At 47.8% G+C, this 21,223-nt stretch overlaps 1 long non-coding RNA gene across 1 annotated transcript in view; it reads right to left on the reverse strand.

The window, feature by feature from the left end:
* Positions 1-3,117: 3,117 nt before the first annotated feature.
* LOC143213616 (uncharacterized) overlaps positions 3,118-21,223 on the reverse strand; it is a 154,981-nt gene continuing 136,875 nt past the window's right edge. Inside the window, exon 2 of the long non-coding RNA XR_013010001.1 lies at positions 3,118-5,502. This is a non-coding gene — a long non-coding RNA (uncharacterized LOC143213616). The remainder of the gene's footprint in view (positions 5,503-21,223) is intronic.

Genomic DNA, 21,223 nt, shown 5'->3' on the forward strand with positions numbered 1-21,223 from the left:
TTCATTATCTGGCTAGATAAAAAGATTCTTAATTCATGACTTGATAAAAATGTTCATCTACCCGACTAATGGTTATGATTAATTGTGAGAGCCACGAATTAATTTGTACACCAAATAAAGATGCTCCTGCGGTACTCCGAAGTGTTCGGTCAGAATGTAGTCGGTGGAAGATGAGAACCGCTGAGAATTGAGAGCGTCAGGACGTGAAACTTTGCCTAAAGGCTCAGAAACATCGGGAAATACGTAGCTAGTTAGTTGCTTCGGGGCGGGAACGCATCACCGTTTCCCGATGCGTCTCCCCGGCCCCTTGCATCGCGTGTACCCACCATTTCCGGTTTATCTATCGAGCCGCTGAACGGTATGACAGCCAACCTGTCTAAACGCTAATATGTCAAAGGCAGGCGGGAGTACCGAAGACAACCGGAGAGCAGCGATTCTAACGACGACGACGACGACGGCGAAGACGACGACGGTAACTGCTACCCTCGAAAAGCCCTCGTTTCGCTTATTTGGAAAGTCGTCTGCGACTCTCTCCTGCCAGCTTCCTTCCTTCCTTCCTTCCTTCCGAATGAAAGACTAAACGGAACCCCCAGCCCTGAAACGCGGAGGTGCTCTTCACCCCCTTCGCTTGTTAACCGTGCACGCGCGAGACTCTTGGCAAATTGATCGCCTTGTTACGGACGAACGATTGCAGTAGTCGGTAGAGGATACTGGATGTTAGAATTTTGGTATCTTCGAAAAATTCTCACCATTCTTTCAACCTCTGCGACCCTTAATGCTTTTAATTTGTGTTCCAGAGTAACGGTGTGTAGGAAAATGAAACGACGGCTGAGACAATTGCTATCGGTTCCGTGGGTCTTCGGAATCCTCTTCGGAGTTCGGGGGTGGTTTTCAAGGGGTTCCAACTATTTGTTCCCGAGTGGGAATCGATACCGCGATTCGAATTCCGCCGGCCGCCTAAGACGATTATCGTTCGAAGGTAAGCTCTCACAATTAGAATCAACGCATTCATTCGTTGCCGAGTGGCGGAGAGAACGGTGGCCCGGGCTCGCGAGACAAAAAGAGAGAAGGAGGGAGAGAGAGAGAGAGAGTGAGTGGGGGCCTCGGGATCGTCTCCCGTGGGAAACCGCTCCTTTCGCGGCAGTAAGGACAGAGAGAAATAAAATAGTGAAAAAAGAGGCATGGCGGTTACGGTGGGTGGGATGGGCAGGGGGAGGATGAAGAAGGATGAGAGAGGATGAGGTGAGGGGAGCACAGGAGCTGGGAGGACAAAATCAAATAGAAAGAAGAGGGGACAAATCGCCGGAGGAGGTGGAGGAGAGGAATCGGAGGTGGATCGAGGTAAAAAGCTCGGCGACGAACGCGGCCGCGGTGCCTCCTGAAGAGAGATCACCTTTGTCGGCAGCCTTGCTAATTAGTTTACTAACTTATCGACTCGACCGTCCCGTATCTGTACACTACCACGAAATCCCACGGGGTCGGAGCATTGACAGTGGCTGTCACCATATGGTTGAGGTGTTGTGAAGCAAAATAAACCTCGAAATCGTTCGATTCCCCAGCGATGGAAAGAGAAGCAGAGAGAGAAAGAGAGAGAGTGAGAAGCAGAGGCGAAGAGAAGTTCGCTACAACCCATCTGCTCGATTCGGGCCCCGATAGTCGCGTTCCTGGAGACAAATTAAGTTCTTGCTACTCACGTGTTCCCTCGACGATCGTTTCTACCTGCTTGATATCCGGGAGAGTCTGGATTCGAGCATTATCAGCTTCGGCAAAGTAATTGGTAATTAAGAACGAAAGCCGATTGACACGGAAACGTCTGCTGGCTTGAAGCATCGACATTGATAAGAATAATATTGAAAATTTTCCAAAGGAAGCTGCCAAATCGTCTCATCGCCATTTCCTTCTTTTCGATCTATCCGCTTGAACGGTGTCACTCTTGAAAATAGAAGTAGCTCCCGGCTCACCTTTTCCCCCCTCGTTTTTTAAAACCATCAGTTCTATTGTCAGCCATTCGGAACTTATTCCCGCGTAAGTTACTTCGCTTTTACAACCGGGAACAACGTTTCCACGGCATAGTTGGATATTCAGCAGCATGCGAGCCATTATTCCCTTTATTCGCAGCCCTTACTTGATTCGCGCGACGAATTAAAAAGCAGGAAGAAGACGAGAAAGGGCGAAAGTAACGGGCTGCCGTCCTGCTGGCGAGGTGGAGCGGGCGCGTCGAAGCGAACCGATGAAATTCAGACGAGGGATAATTTTTTAACGTTATTACTCGGCCGGCAGTCCTGCGAATCGGTTCCCTCTTCTACCCTTTCCTCCTCACCCCTTCGTTGATTGGCAATTTCGCGTCTTGAATTTTTATCCAGCTCGTCGGAATCGGAGGGGATGTGAGAGAAAGAGAGAGAGAGAGAGAGAGAGAGAGAGAGCTCCGGCAACCCCTTCGTTTTTAAATTATCCGCGAGATTAATCAAGGCGTCATTTTTCACGTCCAATTTGCAATAAAAAGAAACCGTGCCGCCGCGACAGACTAAAGAGCAGAAAGAGAGAAGGAGACAGAGGGCGAAACCGGGGAGGAGAGCAACAGAGCACCGTCGGAAAAGTAAACCTTATTCTTAATTGATATATTTTGAATTAATTAATCCTTCCGGCCGGATGATCCGATGGCGACTCCGAGGGCCGCACCCTTTTTCTTAATTAGCACCGACCGTAAATTTCTTTCAATGGACACTTTTTTCTTCGATTATTAGCGCATACATTTTCCAACCCCTTCGCGGAGCTACCCCTTTCGCTCCCGATGTTCAACATCTGCTGACAGAGGAATTCACTTTAGATTCCACGGTGTCTTATAAACTCGTGAAATTGGGATACAGTGCTCTCTCTCTCTCTCTCCAGGAACGTGACTGTAAAGAGCTGCGCACTAAATTCAGCAAATGTTCACTAGTCAAACGTCGGTCATATTGTCACCCGCCCCCTTTCGTTCAACTATAAATATTCTCATCAACGAAATTCAATTTTAACTGGTGAATGCATCATCGAATAATATACCACAGCTTCATTCAAAAAGTTTATAATTATGTCATGTCCATCAATTTAAATATAGGAAGAACTGACGTACCGAAAAGAAGAATTGATTTCCATTCAGCAATTCGATAAAAATGAATATGGAACATTTCAGGTCCGTAATTAAAAGCTCGCTTGGACATCAATCAATAAGTCTGCTTTTCAAATAAATCAGCTCCGGATAAAAATGTCCGATCAATAAATAATGCACGATCTTACCCGATATCGTTTTTCAAAGAGTTACGAGCGGCAAGAGAGGGTTGAACTCCGATTCCCGGGGGTATTCGAGGGAGGACGCAGCCGCTTAATAAGAAAGTTGTCCGATGGACCGAAGATCGAGGGACTGGGGGCGTTGAAGCGGAGTAATTAAAAAATATACGGCGATAAAATAATATTGGCTACAAATTGCGCGCGGCGCTCGGCGATCCTTCGCCCTTTTATATAAGATATAAAATTTTATTCGTCCTCGCTCGCCGCTTTTCAACCCCTTCGCTTCTTTATGTCCGCAGTGGTTCTTCTGACCATCTGCTTTTTATATCTATTTATGCGCCTCGGGGAAAAAAGAAAATACGCGAACCCAATTTGGACAATGCACCAATATGCAGGCCCCGGTTCGAACCAATTTGACCTGTGCTTTCAGTTCTACTTTTTCTTGCAGGAATATGTACATTGATTTATTATTAACACGTTGTACACGTTGCAGAAGAGATGAAAATTTACTTAAAAATTGAGTGTCGACTATGATCCAGTAAATGAACGAAATAGAAATCCTATTAATGGTTCTAAACACATATTTTCTTCTGTCAAAATACGAATTCCCGAACAATAGCCAAGAATTGCAGGCTACTGCGAAATTGCATCTTCCAAGGAGCAGCAGCCGCACGAACGACCGACACTGTGAAGAATAAATCTTCACGGGCCTTTTCTTGGTCGCTATCTTTTTTCCGGTCGGCTATCAATGCGAAACTGGACCTGTCTCTGTTCCGCTTTGCCACCCTGTATACACGGTCCCGGCGCTGTGGCACGGCAGCGCGCATAGCCGCGGGGTGTCCGCTCGTTTCCATTCTGGGAAGGCGACGGAAACGTTATGCAAATGGGTTTTTACGGGGAGAACTTTCGTCGGCGACGAACAGAGGAACAGGAGAGGATGCCGGGGTTGGTGCGAGAGCCGAATCAGTCCGTCTAGCCTTTTCCCTCCGCCCCTAGAGCCGTGCCTCGGGATCGGCCAAGAGGCCGGATCATTTTTACCGAAATTAAATCGAAAATTAGACTCGCATTAAAATGCGCTCTCGATAGGACTCGCTGGAATCGCCGGTGGCTCAGCAAACGGTAGACCAGAGTGAGTAGAACGAGAGAGAGAGAGAGAGCGATCTGGTCGATGGGGAGGGTTGGAAGAGGACAAGAGGACTCGAGCAAAGAGCGGGGTAGGATTGAAGTGAGAGAGAAGGCCGAAAGAGGGGGTTTAAACCGAAGGAATTTCTTGCTCATGCAAATCAGAGATTCGCAGGCGGGGCGCCGGGGGTGGACGCGGGGATTGTACGAGTTAATCAGGATCCGCTCGCGCGGAAGGCACCGGAGCCAGAGAGGAAGCGGGAATCGGCACAGGCCCAGTTGAAAACCACTGAGAAATAAGAGTCCGACGAGGCCTGCCAGCTAGAGAAAGGGATAAAATGAAAAAAGTTCGCCCGGCGAACAATCGTGTATAAATCAGGGGTGGTTAATAGGTAAGAACAAAGGGTTAGAGCACAGCAGCCGCCACCGCCGCCACCGCCGCGCCGCGCCGCGCCGCCTCCGTCGAAAGACGAGGACCGGAGGGATGCGCTCTCGGCGGGGTTGGACCCGTGCACCGGCTCCAATTTACGATTCATTTCGCCGAAACGGCCGCCACCGTCGGCGCGCCTTATATCGCCATTTTGCCGATCTGAATAATTAATTTTAATAACGAATTCCCAGGCTTGACGCCCTCCGTCGAACTCCTGCCGCCGTTCGAGCCTTCCTGCCTCCTCTACCATCCCCCGCAAATCCACAGGCCGCGTTACGCGCGTTCGTTTTCCAACGATGGGGGAATGTCTTGGACGTTTGACGGAAAGCCTCTATTGTGCGATACATTTTTAATCGGCCAGAGACGCCGGTAATTTGTTTCCCTGATTCTTCTCGCCAGACGCGGTTACTTTTCGTATTCGCGAATCGAGGTTCGCGCGAGGAGCGCGTCTCGTGCAGGGGAGCAACTGCCGAAAATGGGAGTGGTTTGTGTAATGAGATTGCATTGGGAAAATTCGTCGACAGTCAGAATAAAAATATATATGCATAGTTACCGGAGAATTCGCACTGGTCAATTCAAAGTCTGAATTCATTAAAACCTACGTATAATTTAATTTTTCTCCGTTCCGTGGATCGAAATCGTTTCCGCATGAAGAACGGTGGATTCCCAGTCGCCGCGTCCATCTGGAACACAAATTAGTTAATTAATAATTGTAGTTAATCGCATCGAAGGCTGAATCGATCTTCGGCGCGAGTAGAACGGCGATCCGACTGGAATTATTGATTATCGCAACGCGAATGACGAATCGAGCCGCGATGTAGGGGTTGATCGCTTCGAAATCTTGTTTGCTACCGATTATGGATCGTCCGTGTTACCTCATGACTGCTAACTGATTGGTGTATTTTAAATGGCTCGAGAGTTATCGATTACACGGGCAACACCGTTGTATTTTTCGCTTGATCGTGATCTATACTATTCCGAACACGCGTTATCAGCTTCGTACTAGTTCCACCTATTCGTTTCACGTGTTTATAGTATGTTTACGATAGTTTTGTAAACTTATTCGTTCTCTGGAAACTTATATCTCGCTGGACGATGGTTAAAATACATCGGAAATAGTAGCGGAGGAATCAGTTATCCGACGAGATCGAAGACTGAAGCGACCGGAACGGCTAACGGTACGCAAAAGACATAAGTGTCACTCTTATTTATCGGCAATTAGACCCATTAAATTCCCGTGTCATCGGGCAAACGGGAACAGAGTGCGTCGAACAGCTCCTTCAAGCAACATTACACCGCGGCATGCACAATACATCAGGAAACCCGTCATTTACATCGCTTAATTGACAGTCTGCCCGATAGCATCGTGAATACGAAGAGTCCCGCCGGTTGTTCCAAGGAAACCGGTGTCGTTTCGTTCGTCGCCGGTGATCGATGAATATTTGATCGATCCCGGGTTTCAGCTCTCTCTCTCTCTCTCTCTCTCTCTCTCTCTCTCTTTATTTCCCGCTCCCACTTTCGGGTAACATCGTATCGAGTCGAACCGTGGCCAAAAAATAAATATCGAAAAGCGATTTCGACGTGCGACACCGCGAATAGCAAACGACGTGTGTCGCGACAACGAAATAAATCGCCCGGAGCGGAACCAATGATAAGATCAACCTCGAAAAAATGGAATACGACGGGAGATAGGGATCTACCCGCGAGAGAGGCTCTCGATTACACTCGCCAAGGAGATATCTCGGAGCCATCCGTGATTTACAAAGCAATAAAAGAATCAGAAAAATTCGACACCGGAGAGAGAACGCCGCGGCTCGCACACCACACCGTAGATTCGTGCCGGTGACTTCGACGGGATTAATACGGCCATAAGTTCGATCGCGGGACGGTTTATTGGAATTCTTAGGTCAGATTTATGCACGCGAGAGCCTTCCGATATGGGACGGCAATTTTAATAAACCTGTCGTTTTAATTTCTCAGGGAAAATTCGCTTTTTACGAATTCTTTTCGTTTTGACAGCTTCTGTATCGAACGAGCTGTCTAGACGCTTAACGTTGCTTTTCGGCCAATAAACTCTGTGTTTGTAATGGTTACCAATAACTGTGAAAACTGATATTTGAATCTTCATCGATGCAAATCTTGGTCGTTATTTTGTCCATAAAAATCGAAAGGATTTTATACATTAATGGCAGAATTAATTACGTGAAATCTCGAACAGTGAAGACAAACATTATTTTCGATCAATACAAATTATGAAAAAAAAGATCTTACTGTCCTCGCGCGTCCTAAAAGGGACGAGTCAGATAATTGTTAGAATTTTAGCAGTGAAAGAAATATTTTGGGAAGCAGCTGTGCAAAATGAACGTAGACTCTGGATGATGTTTCTACGAGGTGTGCAGATCGTGTGGGGTAAGTTCGAGCAGCGATTAGCACGGTAGGACATCGATGATTTAGCGGAGTATAGATCCAGCGATCGAGCTGGGACGTCGAAGAAAAGGAACGAAAGAGAGAACCGGGGAACGATCCTCGAAGCATTCGGTACCTGATGCGACGGTACGAACGAGTATGGTAGTGGTGGCCCAGTGATATACAACGCTATCACCCTCGTATTTACTGCAGTGTCAAACCAGGGCGACAACTTGGTTACAAATTAGTGCTTTGCATCTCGCGCCTGGCCACGTCCCGCTCTTACACCGTACACCGTCGCCTATACATGTACATCTATACACGTATATCTGTCTGTACGTATGCGCATCTACGTATACATTGTACATGTGTACGTGTATCTACATCGGTGGCCCTTCCAGCGGGCTATACGAGTCTCGTATGTTTATGTTCCTGGCAGCTGCGCCGCAGAACCTTGCCAATATTGGTTCTCAATTTAATGATCAGCCAGTTGCGTGCGCCCTACCTACCCCCTTCTCGCGAATTCCGAATCGTAAAATTCTTCTTCCGACCAATTCGATCGGTTCGCAGCTTATGCTTGCACCTTAGGCTCATTAAAATCCATAAAACAGTTTCACTGGCCGTATTACCTTCTCCGGCCTCCCCTTTTACAACGAATCAATCAAACGCGACGTTTCTACGCGGAAGCACCTGTTCAAGAACATTACAAAGAATCATAATCATTTTCGGACTCGTGGACACGTACCTCTCACTTTACCGGTCCCTTTGTAATGCTAAAAAATTTTTAACTGTGTTAGAAGGATGTTACGGACTTCAGTGTATCAGTTTGAGCAGAGTAAAATTCTGTGTGACTCATGTGTAGACTGCGGATCTTTATGCAAAATAAAAATTGTCTTTATAAACTGCACAACATAGGAGCCAAATAGAAATATAATTTTTTCTCTAATGATATTAATTAGCTGAAACGAGTACATTGATATTTTTAAATCCTTTTAACCTGTCCACTGCTTTAAATTGCACATACTCATTTTGCCATAAATCCATAAAATTCGCAGTCTACTCGTGTGTCAATCGATGCATCTTTTGTTCCAATCCAATTTCTACTGTGTACACCTGCAAGATAAAACTTGTATACCTCGGTTTCAAGTTAGGACATGAAATTCTTGAGTGTTCAGGATGGCACGTTCGGGAAAGGTTGATATCGAGATCGAAGAAAGTTTGTGCGTTCCCCGTGGATCAAGATATATCGGTGCTCAGATTCGTAGACCGAGATCGTGGCATCGATCGGTCGATAGGGTGAACTGAGAACCGCTTGCCAGTAGAAGAGGCGATATATCAGCCGTGGGTCAACAATGTGTAAGCGGTATCGTTCCCGAACCCCCAGGTCGAGCGACCCAAGTTCGCTCTCGGTGACACTTCTGGAGTTTCTGCTCTTTGGACGGTGCACACCGGAGATATATGTTATTGGCTGTTCGTGTGAGTACACGTGTGTACACGATACAGCCGAGACCCCGGTGGACGTGTCTTGTATATATGTTCGGTTACCGAAGCTTTCAGAGTTATAGTCGGGAACCTCGAAAGATGGCTCGTGAACGGCCCCGTCTTCGATGCTACTTTACCCCGGCGAGTGGCCCCGAGGAACCATACATGCTAAATTAACGCCGAAACTTTCTTGTAAATATCCCACTCCTTTCTCGTTAGCCCCCTCCAGCCGAATATCGCTGCCACTATTTTCACATCGTCCGCTAGCTTCTCTTTTGTTGACTCCCGGTCTCATCCAGGTTGTTTTCTTACAAATGCATAAAATCCAGTCTACTCATCGCACACGTGCTCTACTTGTTGCACCCGGCAAAAATCGCGAGGATCCTTTGGGAACTGCAGAAGTGCAGTTCGAACGGGCATCGAACCTCACAATGGAGTAAAGGGGAGCGCATAATCGCGATCTCGTTGAGAATTAATTGCACAAACGTTCGAAAGCGGCGCATAAGGCAAACTGCTCAATAAATAGCATCGATATGAGAGCGCAGCGTGCACAGTTCGAAGCGGGCCAGCGTTAATGAGGAAAAAAAAGCATATCGCTTCCCACAGGGGGTTGCGTGAGGGTTGAAGGGGGTGAAGCAGGGGTGGCGGAGTTTTTCACCGGTGAAACGTAGAAAATTGCGGGAGCGGGTATCGAACCGGTCCATCGTGCCGTGAATCGACAAATTACTTTTCATTGCCGCGATGTAATCACAGATTCAGGTGTCGCCCTCATTACTGGTTGCCCCGGCAAACCACCCCCGTTTGGTGGGGGGGCGGTAGGAAAGAGGGGCGCGGGTGGCGCGCGGAGGGGTGTACAAGGACGTAACAGGAAAGGGGCGGTTGGGGTGTTCGAGGGTGAACGGTGGAAGCAACAAATTGAGGTTTTGAAAAAAAAGCACTCGGGGCCGCCGCGCCGCTTTGCCACAGGGAAACCCATTGATTTCCCCCATTCAGCCGGCGCGATAATTAAATGCATTTTATACAGTTCTTGGTGCGGTCCCCGGGCATAACGGCGAGTAATTAATAGACGTTTAAAATTTTTAATAACGACGCTTTTATGCGTGCCGTTTCCCGAGCCTCCCCAGTAATTATAGCCGGTGAATGGATCTGTTGCATTTGACTTTTAATGCCGGTGGATCAAGCGGGTTACACTGTGCCACTCTCGCGAGCAAGAGAGAGAGAGAGAGAGAGAGAGAGAGAGAGAGCAACTCCGCGCGCGCGAGGCAAACTCGCTCGCGTTCGCTCGCCTGCTCGCGCGCTACACTTATCTGCCGGTGCTAATGACGGGAAAATTTTTCGTAATATAGCTTTTCTGCGGGCTTGTAACGCTTCTCCGCTTTTCTTTCCTCTCTCGCTCTCTCTCGCTCCTTCTTTTTTCGGCCGGTCGAAGGAAAAGCAAACAGGAAGAAAAAGACGGCCGGAAGTCCCTCCGCGTGCTAACGAGCGGCTTCAACTTGTTCAACGCTTTGCTTCCTCCTCCCTTTATTCCTACGATTTCGCCATTTCTACCCGTTTCTTTTTTCTCTTTTTCGACGTGTTTTCCTTTTCGTTGCTTTCTTCTTTTACGCTTGATATATTCAACCGACTTCTGTCGTTCGGCTATTATGTTGTAACACGCCTGGTGTGGATCGTGCTTTAGCGACGACGTGTGTGAATCGGTCGAGGCGGGCGCGCGAGAGTCCCGGGGCCGGTTGATAAGGATTAATTGGAGACGCGTTAACGAGCCGCCGGTGACGATATTTCACCGGCGCGTTGATGAAAACCGATCCCATTCGCGGAAGAGTTTACATAAAATCTTCACGCGACCGTTGCGATAAATCAGTGCTTCTTTCTACACTCGAGAAAAACGCCGACCGAGCCGCGCGCGTCATTAAAATTAATGATCGCGTGATCGGCGGACGCGTTCAAGCTTCATCTCGCGAAGCAAACCCGGTCAAACTCGTGCCGGTTGAATCAATGGACACCTGTTTCAAGGCGGCGCGACGCACCAACTCCAGCCACCATGGATCCTTTAATTAATTAATTGGGACGCGCGCATGTCAAATTAGAACTCGTGCAGAGTCTTGGCCCAGGGATGCTCGCGGAAGTTCCTGGGATAATACTAAATTCCCTTTCGTTCTATACTGTGACACTAAACCTGCCGCGCCTTGAAAGACGACTTCAAATAACTCTTAAGTTGTTTGTTGCACGAATAAATTTTTCAGGCGAACATAAACACACCCTGTATACGTCATTGTAATAAGATGACAACTAACTCTGGAACTGTTGGGGACTTTTCTTCGGAGAAATCGAGCCGAATAGTGAGGACCTATAATTCCGTGGAACCACGTCTATACCCGTCGAAAATGTTGCAGATCAAATTACTGTCCCGTCGGGGGCCCACTGGGGCCCGGAATCGCGGCGGCTATCGAGGAATCGTTTCTACGTCTCTAAACCTCGGCCGGTTTAATTGGTCGTCGATTTATCGTTATGTAGGCAGATGAAACTGACGATAATAACGGGCGACAACTTGCGGGATCGTCGCGTCGTATGTTAATGCGCGATTAATTATATAACCGCGATTTTATGGGAAACATGATTCCGGGGAATCCAACGGAATGCTCTCGACTGGAAAACCTAACCACTCCTAGCAATTCCGAGGGGAACGTGGGCGATCGATTCTGCAGTTAATCCGAAGGAATTTTTCGCCAATTAATAACAACCATTTAGTACTGCCGTAAGTGCCTTCATTGTCGCATATTAATAAATAGTGTGAGCACAATGAAAAATAAATAGATTAAATTAAATACAGGTAACATTACATTGTATACAGATAACATTAAATATATACAGGTATATTAAATATATACAGGCACATTAAATATATACAGGTATATTAAATACAGGTAACAAACTGAATGAAGGAATTGTAACCAACTAGTAACGTAAAACATTTAATTTTCTCGACTCACGGGTTTTGTTTGGCAGCTATTAGCCCGATATCGTTTTATTCGATAAAACGCTTCGGAGAGACCAGGCCGATGATCGGTTCTGTAATAAGAGAAAGGCGAAAGAGCCTCGCCGGAGTTATTAAGTAAAATATTGAATTACGACAAGGAGGAACAGCGAACGTGGAAAAAGGCGGAGTGCGATATAAGAACGATATGGGGTGCCGGGATGATATCGAGTGGATCTTCTGTCTTGATATAGACCACCATGAGCGAGCTGGGCCCAACCAGTAGACCTTAAATCGTCCTCGCACCGGGAGGGCAAACCAGTGCCCCTCGGTACCACCTAAAATATCCTCGACCTAAGGTATCCCGATCGAACGTATCCACCACCTCTGCTCGCCGTACCCTACAAAATCGACATTCCCCACCATTAAATCACTCGGAACGCTAGGTGTGGTGTGACAACGATGCTGTGACTTCCGGGAACGGTGGACTTAAATTTACCGTCTTCTGAAGCGGACGTCCAATCCTTTTCGTGGGCGGCCCCCGCTAAGAATATCTGAAGAATCGTTCCTGACTCCTTACGACTCTTTCGCCTGCAATTATCAGGCCTTCGAGCATGTCTCCAAGTGTGAAACAAATAGTAAGTAGAAAGACCAACGTATTCGCGTGGATCCTGGTCGATCCCAGCTCTTCATCCTCGACAGCTCGTCCCGCGAAGACTTCAGAAAAGATAAACAAATCGGTTTCGTGCGGGCGTGAACGCGATCTCGTCGGAAATCGTCGACTCTTCGCTCGAGTGTCCCCTTCAGCCTTCTGTTTCGAACGGGAGAGCTCCAATTTGTCGTCGACGTGGCCGTTGCATGCTCGGCGGCCCTTTTTCGTTTCTTTTCCGCTGGTTTCCTCCGAGTTCACGCAAGCCGGCCGCCTGACAAATAAGCCCACCATGCAGCCGCGGAACGGGCGAACCAACAAATAGCTTCGCGGCCAGGTGTCAGAATCAAGATTATGACAGCGCGTCGGGTATAAATTTGAAATTTAAGAGAATTCTACCTTTGCCCGGGGTGCTACGGTCAACGTGCAACCCCCTCGAACCCCCTGAAACCTCGGAAACCCTCGCTATTCCCCCCTCCGGTACCCTAACCGAACGCCGGTTCCACGTAAATCACGGTGATATGCGGGTTCGCCCAAAATTCCCGGCTAATCTCGAAATCAAACAGCAAGGAAAGACATAAAAATGCTTTATCGCCGGAGACCGAGATGCACCTAAGTCGCCCACCCCCTACTCCGCACCTCACGGCTCCGATCGCCTTGTTCGGAGACCGGACAACGATCTGGCACCACCATTTTGTCTCGGGCCGATGACATCGAACCTCCTCTAGCCGTTTTAATCGGTTCCTGATAAATGAAACGATTTTTGAAGTGAAACTTCTTTTTTATAAAATTTACTTTTCTTAGTAAATTCAACATTTCGTAACCGAGTATAACAATATCGATTTTAATGAGAACTACGCGAACCAGTGGGAGTTTGCTCACGGCTCAGATTAGTGGGATCGATGCGCTGCACTTTCTCCGCTAATCCGAGCCAGCATTGTGTCCGACCAGCCACGGGGAAGAGGATTTCGGTGGTCCACCGTGGTTTTTTTCGGAAACAGTGATCGCCGGGTACGTCTCAGTTTGCATTTAAAGGACTTCATCTATAAATACGTTGATTAATGGCCGTGTCGCCTCTTATTTCATGCGTCCTCTCTCCTCCGTGGGGCTTTGCCACGAGTGAGAATACGGTTGCCAGGCAATTTAAGACGCATCGAAAAACGCAACGGTCAGTTCGGGGGGCAGAATTTATGCTCGTCCGCCAATGCATCGCCACCGCTTCGGTCGGTCGTCAATAACCACCGTCCACCGCCGATACGATACACCTTCGGGCCCCTCTCTCTCTCTCTCTTTCTCTTCTCGGCCTCCGAATATCCGATTGCAATTATTTCTTCTTGTTTGCATACTTCCCTCGAATCCATCCCAACTACCCGTTCGTTCCCAGAAGTCATTGATATTCGCGCAATCGGCGGAACGGTGATACCGAGATCGTATCGATTCACGAAACCGGCGCGGCGTAAAATACTTTGTCACGATGACCCGGCTTAACGAAAAATCATCGCGCCATTCTACATCCGCTATTGAAGATTCCGATCGTCCGGCAGCCGAGGATCTTTGCTCCAAATCCCAGGCTTTCATCGACGCGTACAAATTCGTGCGTCGATAGACGCGCGGAGCACGACAACCCTTTTTATCTCGGAAATTTGAAGGGTCATTTGTCTGTGGGAAAAGGCGGGGGGAGGGGGTTTATGGTCAGCTGCGGTTCAGGCGGCCGGGGTCCGGCGATCGGGGTCCGTTGAAAATTTCGAAAACGCGGTGATCGATACGCCGCGTCGTAGGGCCGTGCATAGACAGCGAAACAAATGCCGCCGCCTCGCATTTAATTACAGGAGTATTTTATCGGGAACGGAGCCATTGGTCGCCCATTCATCCGTCGTTGTTCACGTCCGGGTGCGTCTGGTATTTCGAGGGCAGCACAAACGTTTGCCGGGCTCTCTCTCTCCGATGCCGATGTGTGCCGATGTGTGTATGCTGCCGAGCCCCGGCATAGGGCCGACGCGGTCCTCGAATATTTATGGGGGCCAAAGTCAAATTAGTGGCGTACGGCGTGCACCTTTTGATTAAGTATCTGTTAACTAAAGGTAATACTTAATAAAGTAACGCTGATTTAGTGTGGGCCAGGGACGCGCGGCATCGGCCGATCGTTCGTTTTCCCATTCAAAATAAAAATTCGATATTTATGGGCACCGTTCGGGACCCATATGACCGTTCGGCCCGCAACCAAGCCGATCTGCCGATGGGATTCGAAGGGTTCGCCGCGTGAGCGAAATGCGTGTGTTCCGCTCGCCTTGAACATCGAATCTGTCGCCTTCGGTCCTACGTTCCTCGAATTCCATCCTCCGTGCTGCCACTCGTCGATACTCGATTCGATCGGGCCCCAGAACGAGCCCACCTTTCAATGAAACCCACGGTTTTATCATTTTCACTTGCGTCAACGACGCTGGACTCGTCCCCAGCATTCCCCGGCCGAATCTCTCATCTCGTTCGATGCTCGACCACTTGGATTAGCGAGGTCAATCTTTTACATATCATACGTCAATTTCTTTCGCACACTAACTGATTGAAAAGAGGAATAGTTGAGGAATAGATAACTCAAAAGTTGGAAAGTTCACCTCTTGGACGTGGTGACAGGCGTTAAAAAGGGATCTTGTTTGAGAATAATTATTTAGCAGACCCGCCGACAAATTGTATTGCGGCCAGGGTGACTCGGAGCGTGATCCGGTTATTAAAAATGTTCAAGCGCAGAGTAACAGCCCCTCTCGGATTGAAAATAAACGACGTTCCAAGGTGGTTCCGGAGACGGTGCCACTCGGCCCGGTTATTGTGTACTCGGCCACGGAAATTATGGCCAAAGCAAAGGCGGTCGGCTCGCGGTTCGGTAAACACTAAACACTCGTTAGCGTATAGATTGAAACGCAATCTGTATTCGCGCGCGCACAGGGCTACCTTGACTTGCGGTAAAGAGAGGGAAACGGATGGAAAGGCCATGGTAACTCGTTACGCCACCCAGAGAAGAAGGGAGATTCCGGGGTTTGCGCGACCGAGAAAGGGTAGTCCTGCACTGCCCGAACAGCCCCGAGGCCCCCCACTAATTGATTTGTGCTACGGCAGCCCCTGCTGCCATAACCTTTTGCTGTGCCCTTTACTTTCCCGACCACTACCCCTTTCCTGGCTAATCCTAAGACACCGCACGCATCCTACCATTTTTTGCCACAGTATTTTGTCGCCGCTTATCACTCTCCACAAAGCCGAATGGAAGTCGTTAACCCTCGGCATTTCTGGAATTTTTTTAGTTGAAGTTGACCCTTTGCACTCGGAGCTATTCTAACTCGAAAGTTAAACATTTCTCCCGACCTAGAATATTTCCATTCTCTACGATTTTTTAAATTTTATGGATAGTTAATTAAAATATTTTGAATACTGATACAGCAATTTTTATTAGCGCCTCGGAGTCACCATTCGAAAAGATTTAAGACAAGTTGTAGTCTCTTTTCGGATCAATTAAAGGTTTCAATCGCGTTGAATTTATATGTTTGAGGAATTCGTCCGTCGTTTGACGTGTGGGTGTTAAGAACGGCAATTAAAATCCGAGACGGACCGAAGCGAATGGAGTGGAGAGCATTAACGATTCCTCGAAAATGGTCGCAGCATGGAAGGTTATGGTTCACAGGCAGCGCACGCGAGGAAAAGGCCAAGTTCATTGAATAAGGAACGTTTACAACGTATCTGGCGGCAATAATGTAGCGTATAGTATAAGCTCATGCGAGATATTTAGTCGGATATCGTGGCGCCACACCACCCAGGGGACCCTCTCATTATTTGCTGCCAGGATGAGCCTTTATTAGCAGTTATCCTGTTCGGTCTCGAATCTATACGTTCGCATATCCATAAATTCGTGTTTACGGTGACCGTATCTTATGCAAATGAGACGATTTAATCCGTCGGATATTTCAGAGCATTTTTAATAACCCTCCCACCCTTGGTTCTGCTCGCCTACTCTACTCGGGGGCCCTTTTCGGACCAATCAATTAATGACGATTCATCGTCTCGCATCTTCGGCATCCGAGGAGTCTTTGCTCCCCGAGGGTCCTGTTGTTGTGCACATACCTGACACATCTCATTTTATTAAATACTATACTGAATATATAATTTGTGTCTCTAGTATTATAATTAAGACATTATGAATTGTTCGCGTTCGTTTTTAAAGTACAGAGCGAGCTTAAAAGGCAGACAAACGCGCTGTCACCTGGTCGGGCGACCAGGAAAGCAAAACGGTGGTGAAGATTAGACGTCGCTACTGGAAATCGCGGCAGGAATCATTGCGTAGGGGAAATCGGCCCGGATAGAGCAGCAATTTCGCTGGATGTTTCGAGCCGGCAAAGTGCGATAATAAGCCCGCGGGCAGTCGGTGAGAATTTGCAATTCGCTCCGCTCAAATTGAATACTCTGTAGGCGGAATCTGGACTCTCCGTCGAGGGTTAACCTAAGATCAGCGATCCGTGATATAGTTGGACTTTGTAGCCGTCTGTATAAACGGTCGTTTACTTCGTTCTACGACGAATGTCGTCTCTGGGCGTCTCAGACAATGGAACGGCGAATTCGACAAACCCTCACCGCCACGATCCAATCGGAATGTCCCTCAGGAGAAATCACCACATCGTTTCACACACGCATTGATTTACCAATTTAAAAATTATTTAAATTATTATACAACTGCAAGGAACGAAGGATACGTGATTTAAGCAGTGCAAATTCACTTAGAACGGCCCTCTATTTCCTGCGAGATAAATTCCCGGCGCTGATATAGGATCCCATGATCAAACAGTTAGAGTTGCCGGGCGCTTATAGAAAAGCTCGTTAAACGCTGAATACTTAACCGTTCGCGTCGTCCGCGCACTTAAGCTCGCACACACAAGCGTTGCAACATCCTCGAGCGAGCCGCGTTAACTGAAGATATGACCGCATTCCCTATCAGAGAATCTTCGGGAGCCTTTTTTACGCCGGCATTCCTTTGCGCGCGCCGGCACGTGCTCAGACGCCCCTCACGCAGTATGAAACTCACGGTGACGGATTTTGTAACGCGCCACGCAGAAATAATTAAGGGATTATTTCAAGTGCTCGCTGACAGGCCCGCCGGCTCCGAATGCACGCGGATCGGGAACCCTGAACGATAAATTTCCACCGGTGGAAACGTGACGAAATCGACTGCAGCTGCTGAGCAGGGCTACTGCAATTTGGCAGCTGATCAGTGACCAAGATTTAATGCTGACACCGTGTACTGACTTGGAGAGTGCGTTCGCAATTATTGTCTGGGGTCTGGACATTGTGACAAACATTCTTGCTGACTTTATTTTGAGAATTCCTTAAATTGATACGGAAAAAGAGTATTTTTGCAGTTCCCATTTTGTTTTGAAGAACCCTGTCGACCTAAAGAAAGATTGCACCCTTAGCAACCACCGTTTGTATCTCCACAAAATGATGAAAAAGGTCCGAGGCCAATAATTGGTCGAAAGGGCCGCGGCAAAACAAAAAAAATGGTAAAAATAAAGGTCATACGTGTAAACGATGGCGCGACGATAAATTAATCCGTCCACCGTTCTCCGTGCCCGTGGTACACCAAATTCGCAAGCTGCTCTCACAGCTCTACACTCGCGCACCCTCCCCCGCGGCAGCCGTGCACCACTTATCCATGATTTATTGAAATTACATCTCGACACGCGAAAAAAGGAACGTTTTCCCGTGGCATTATCTTCCGTTCTCCCCGTCTGAGCACGAACGACACTCCTCCGTATCCGTGACAGGACAATATAACTATCATCTCGTCGAAGATTAACGATCTTTTCAGGTGTGCCGAAGAGAGCTGCTGTACAGATCGGCTCTCTCGTACGTCTCTCTTCACCCTCGCGCCTTTTGTGCACGCGTTATTTCACGATTAGAGACGGCTGTTAGCCTAGCCGGAAACGTTCGACGTCTTTTGTTTCCTATGGTCGGCCCGATGATCTCTCTGTTAGTGACAAATTGAACTCTGACCAGCCATTATGTTCCTCGATTGCCTGCGAATAATCCGCCATCTATTACATCGTCTTCGTACAGGATCATTTTTCTCAGCCGTCGATTTTATACCTCTTTGTTTCTGTTTCCGAACACGTCTCCTCTGAATACTCAAATAATTGCACCTTTATACGTCTTGATTGCGAGCAATTAAAATCCGCAGTGTTGGAAGTATAGGCAACGAGGAAATCATGTACGAGAAATGAAAATCAGATTTTGATCGGAGAGAAAATTCTGTCACCAGAATAATCGCTCACACATCTTTTCTTCTCATCATCACGTCTTCCCATTTGTTCTTCGGCTAATCTTCCCGAAGTGTTACAAAGAGGAACGAGATTTTCAGAAAGTGTATCTCGGCGGGGATTAATTAATGAGCATTTCTGAGTCGGATAGTGATCGGTGATACGAAGAAACTGGTCGGTTGGATTATTTTGAGGGAATAATAAAAGGGAGTATCGTGCACGAGAGCTCGGTTAACCAGCCCGGCGCCAATTAGATCCCAAGAACATCAGCTCGCGTCGGTTTTGTCGTCGATGGAACGATATGTAAACAACTTCTCGGTAAAAATCCAGCCTCGATCGCGATATTGGAATTCCCGGGGTTTAACGCTGTCTGGAATTAACACACGATAGCGGCTCGTTAACGTTCGTGATCACGGCAGGTACGCCGACGCGTCGCCTCGCCTCGCGTCGCGACGTCATTTCTACACATAGACACGGGTTCCCACACAGAAAACCACGGTGTTGCTAGTACCCGATACCCCGACGAAGAAAACTGGTAATGGGGTGCGTGCTGCCACCGCATCGCGAGATCGAACTGGTTTATCGATAAAGGGAAATCATAGCTTGCGGACTTTACACGAGAACCGGAGCGAACCAAACGCGCCAAATGAATAAGTAACTATGGGTTTCTGTGGCTGTGGTTACACGTGTTTCCACGGGAAATCTCGCAACACCGTTGGATTGGCTAACTTACTCCGCGAGGAGAACCGAAATGACCTGGATGACACGTCGTTATTGGAAATTTTCTTTTGATTCGAGTGAGAAATACCTGGTTAAGGGGATAGACTCGTTTTTCCAGGAAGGGTGCGGAATGCGCGTTCACATTTCTCGATAATACGAAGATGGAGTTTTTCGCGGTCGCTCTCAAAAGTCCGATTTTTCGTTTACGAGGCGTGATTCGCATTATTCGGAAGCATACAGTTGCGCATGCAGCTATTTTAATGAAGCTGCGATAGCTACATAAGCTACGTAAAAAAGTAAATTTTTAAATCTTTTAGTTTTAAATCTTGGAAGTATTTTCATAGCTATTAAAAATTCGCAATCACAAATTTTCAGGACTATCTGTATGGGGTTAGGAATCTATACGGGGTTAGAAAAAATTATTTTAGCGTCTTGTTTTTTTTCTGCGCATTCCTAAGTTTTGGTCAACCGCACAGCTAGATTTGACAAGCTGTATGTACTACCGAGCATCAAATATTGCATTGTCATCCAGTTCTGAGGTATGTTTAAAATTTCAAGTCTCTAGGTCATCGGGAAGTTAGTTTAAAATCAATTGCAAAATTTGTACCGAACAAACAAACAAACAAACAGACAGACAGACAAGAAAGCGAGCTGATAAAAACGTGGTAAAATAGGACTTTCGAGGGCGGTCACGGCCTAGATTGATCGTTTATCTAGCGCTTTTGACTACTGAAGAACCCCATCTGTGCATGATCGAGAAATGAGAAGGCGCATCGCGCACCCTTGCAATCACGGAAGCGAAAAATGTACAAGTTGAAAATTGAAATAAATTCCTGCACCCCGAGGCCCGCCCCCGACTATTTCAGTAATTAGTGTAACCCTTATCCGAAGACAGGGCTGGTTGCGTCGAGTCGATAAAATTGTAGGTTCGGTGAGTGGCAGGTGCGAGGCGTTTGGCGTTTCTCGCGTGGACATTGAAGCGTGACAGGGTGCAACGCATCAAATCCTGCTGGCGAGGCGGCAGTTGCACCGGATCGCCGTAATTCTCCGCGAGAAGGAATCGCGGTGAAACCCTTTTCGTCGAGCTGCCACTTCACCGGCGCACACAGAGACAAACACCGACAAACATCGGTGCACAGTGTTGGGAAGCGTCGCGCGAGCTCCGATGCACATGCACACATGGATACGTACAGAAGGGAGAACCGTGTGCACATGGACTTTGTCCACATGCGCGTAGGATACGGCACGGCACGCCATACTTTGACAGACACAAAAACATCGGAGAGCCTTGATAAATTGCCCAGGAGAAAAAGCATCGACCACTCGAGGCTGTTCGGTGGCGCGAGAGGGGCCGAAAGGAACAGAAAGAAATGGGAGCGGAGAGAAGAGGAGAGGCGTTAAGGACAGGATACATCACGGACTGGTTCCGGTATTGTTCGCGTTAATAGCGGCCGAGATACAACGGGACTCCAACGGATCCACCCTCGCGACGTAAATACGTGCGTTCGAATGAGCGATGCTTCGATTATCCCGATCTGGAGAGCGTCAATTTGACGGAAACGAGAAACAGGAAACGTCTGCCGCGAGGGGACGAACAAAGTAGCCGGCTGAGTAGCTCGGATGCGCGACCAGAAACTCTTTCCCTTTCTTGATTCCAATCCAGACGCTATTTTCTTCGTCTGTCTGTTCGATCCAATTTCGACCTGGCTAAATAAACAAGATTATTAAAGCGTACCGTGTATCGCGAGTCTGAATCCGCTGAGTGGGTGAATCCTTAGCATAGTTAGTGAAAACAGGGGTTCATTTTCGGACATTGTCGTCGGCTGGTAGCAGCCAGTGGGCGTCACCGATAGGGAGCAGCTTCCTCGATGTAATTTATA

The sequence above is a fragment of the Lasioglossum baleicum genome, chromosome 11 (genome assembly GCF_051020765.1).
Source record: "Lasioglossum baleicum chromosome 11, iyLasBale1, whole genome shotgun sequence".
Classification (NCBI taxonomy): Eukaryota; Metazoa; Arthropoda; class Insecta; order Hymenoptera; family Halictidae; genus Lasioglossum; species Lasioglossum baleicum.